Source organism: Cynara cardunculus, assembly GCF_001531365.2.
Source record: "Cynara cardunculus var. scolymus isolate 2C chromosome LG 3, CcrdV1, whole genome shotgun sequence".
NCBI lineage: Eukaryota > Viridiplantae > Streptophyta > Magnoliopsida > Asterales > Asteraceae > Cynara > Cynara cardunculus.
The window spans coordinates 32,056,051-32,059,924 of record NC_037530.1 but is presented as its reverse complement, the minus strand read 5'-3'; positions in this window follow the sequence as shown (position 1 = coordinate 32,059,924).

Sequence of the window (3,874 nt, the reverse complement as noted above, 5' to 3'; positions counted from 1 at the left end):
TATATATTTTAAATTTTTATGAAATCTTCAAATTTATATTTTATTCAAAAATAAATTATTATTACTTTATTAAAAACGCATAAAATCGTATTATAATATTGACAAAGACAAATAATAAAATAGAACATTAAAATCGAAATGTGTCTCACTGCATTGCACAAGTACTCTTCTAGTATGTATATATATATATAGGGGTCTAATCAAATGAGAACTAATTAATTTGTGGTAATTGTGAGTTCAAATCTCAACCACAAATCAATAGATAAACTAAGAAATTTATAATTTTGGTAATATTAAATTAAAATTTTAATGCAAGGACATTTTAGGTATTTTAAAACTCTCCTCTCTCATCTCTCCATCCGCTATCCTCCGGCCTTTGGCCACCGTCCTCCGGTGATACCACAGTGGTATCACAATGCATCTTATATGTGTTTAGATATCACAATGAGATCGTTTGTGTCGTCGATCGAAGATGTAACACAATGATATCACAAGACATTTTATATGTGTTTGGATATCACACTGTGTCTTTTGTTTAACATAGTCAATAAATTTAAGTATCACAGTGGTATCACCGGAAGACGGTGGCCAAAGGCCGGAGGATAGCGGACGGAGAGATAAGAGATGAGAGAGGAGAGTTTTAAAATACCTAAAATGTCCTTGCATTAAAATTTTAATTCAAAATTATCAAAATTATAAATTTCCTAGTTTATCTATTGATTTGTGGTTGAGATTGGATCTCACAGTTACCACAAAGTAGTCAGTTCTCCTTTGAATGAGCCCCTATATATGGACCTAATCAAATGAGAACTAATTAGTTTGTGGTAACCGTGAGGTCCAATCTCAACCACAAATCAATAGATAAATTAGAAAATTTATAAATTTGGTAATTTTGAATTAAAATTTTAATGTAAGGACATTTTAGGTATTTTAAAACTCTCATCTCTCCTCCCTCCTCTCTCCATCCCCCATCCTCCGGCCTCCGACCACCATCCTTTGGTGATACCACTGTGATGTTACAATGCATCTTATATGTCCTTAGGTATCACACTGAGGTCGTTTGTGTGGTCAATTGGAGAAGTAATACAGTGATATCACAATGCATCTTATATGTGCTTGGGTATCACATTGTCTCTTTTGTTTAACATAGTCAATATTTTTAGGTATCACTGGAGGACGGTGGCCAAAGGACGGAGGCCGGGGGACAGAGAGAGAAGAGGGGAGAGAGGAGATATGAGAGTTTTAAAATACCTAAAATGTCTTTGAATTAAAATTTTAATTCAGAATTACCAAAATTATAAATTTCCTAATTTATCTATTGATTTGTGGTTGAGATTGGATCTCATGGTTACCACAAACTAGTCAGTTCTCCCTTGAATGGGCCTATATATATATATATATATATATACACATACTAGGTTCGACCCCGTGTATTACACGTGGTATTTTAAATGAGAAAAACTCTGGACATTAACTCTGGAATACAAGAATTCAGAATTCTATTGTTAGGCTGGAAAATAACTCTGGACTTAACTCTGAATAAGATGAATTCAGAGTTGTCTTCTAAGTCTAGAAAGTATCTACGAGCATAACTCTGAATCACAAGAATTATGACTTCTTATAACTCAGAAACGTAACTCTGAAGAGAAGTTCAGAGTTGTATTCTAAATCTGAGAATAAACTATATAACTAAGTTTGAAACATAACAATTCAGAGTTATGTTGTAAGTTTGAGAAATAACCAATATCTGATGACTTCATGTTGATGATTTATATCACTAACGTCATTTAAGTGTAATGAGATTAAATTGTTGACCAATGTAATCATATGATAAATATCGAACAGGTAAGGAACGTGTGGAATGCACACTTGTTTGAGTTTATTTTGATTTAGGGGCGAAGCCACTAAACGACGGGGGTCCGGGGGCAGCGCCCCCAGTGGCGGGGTCCAAGGGGCGGCAGCCCCTGGCTGGGGTCGAGTCCGGGTAACATTGCTTTGTGAAAAATGCTTCAAAAATTCGAATTTGAAATTTTAAATAAGGTTTTGATGACCACTACAGAGTTAAATTCCAACTTACAACTCTGAATTTTTCCAAAGTTCTCATGCAGAAGACATTAAGAGACAGAGCTCTTACTCAAGAGTTAAATGTCTCATATACAGAGCCTGCGCTGTTTCTCACCATAACTTCATATTTCAAACAATGTTTCGCATATAAAATAAGAGTTATTTATTTTTTATTACGATAAATTTAAGTTTACATTTTTAAAAAAAATTGATGATTATGTTATTATTTTTTATTTGATACATATTTAAAAAATATTTTGTTAAATGAAATATCTAAAAAACGATACATTTCTTTTATTAGTAGACATAAATAAAATTGATTTTTATCTTACAAAAATAAATAAAAATGATAAAAAAAATTTAAACCCAACTTAAAATAGAAATTGTTTTTTTATTAATGTTGATGGATCTGAATACATGCATACATACATACATACATACATACATACATACATACATACATACATATATATATATATATATATATATATATATATATACTAAAAGAGTACTCGCGTACTGCAGCGAGACACATTTCGATTTTAATATCCTATTTTATTATTTGTCTCTATCGATGTTATAATACGATTTTATGTGTTTTTAAGAAAACATTAATGATTTTATTTTTAAATATAAAGTTGAAGATATCATAAAAATTTGAAGAAAAATATATCAATGTTAATATCAAATCAACTATTTAAAAGTTTTCATTTTTTATGTAATTTTTTTAATTTATTTTTTTATTATAATTTTATTTAAGTTTAATAATGAAATAATTTATTTTTGGTTTAATAATATAATATTTTATAAAAATAATAATTACGTATTCTTTATAACTCCATGATTATCCTAATTATATTTTAGATTTTTTATATTTAAAATGAGATGTTTATCCAATATTTGATCATGTTTGTCTGCAGTTAGTTACATGAATTCAGATATGGAGCTTTAATAACTTGTACTTACGCATAATCTACTTGTAATCTTGAGTTTTAAGTAATATGCATTAATAAACTGTACTTTACGCATAAAAAGTGGTTTTTAAGAGTTTTTGTCAAATGCTTTATAATATAGTATAGATATAACTCACCTATATATATATATGTGTGTGTGTCGGATAAATTGCATAGAGTTTTAAAATATTTAGTATTTAACTCATTTTAAAGGTAACGACAAGATTTTTTCTACTAATGTAATTTACAAATAAAATACACATTTTAATGTATTTTTAGTTAAAATTATTTTTAATTAATTAATATAATAAGTGTATAAAATGTAAAAGGGTAGCAAATACAAAAATAGAAAAAACAAACCACATAGACGAAAATCGTAATTTACTCTATAATCCAATAAAAAAAAGAAAATGACAAAAAAAAGATAAAAGGAGTAAAGCGGACTAAACTTTTAACTGTTAGTCAAATTGATCAAAAGTAAAATAAAATGACAACCACAATGACTAAAATTGTAATTAGTTTTAAAGAGGGACTAAACTTGATAACAAATAACAACCATAAACACCAAAAATGTAATTTACTCTAATAAGCTACACTATATTAAAAAGCATGAGTTATGGTTATGCTGAAATTTTTAAGAGGTATAAATTATTATGTCAAATGTACAAAAGTTAAAGTTTGTTGAACATCCACCCATCCCGCGTAATATTTAAAATCAAATATTTTTAATTTTTAAATTACATTTTATGCCTTTATAGTTACTTATGTAATTTATTTTATATCCCTTATGTAAAATAAATATATGTATTTTCAACACATTCTAGTGTATATACGATAAATAAAATTGTATTTTTAAA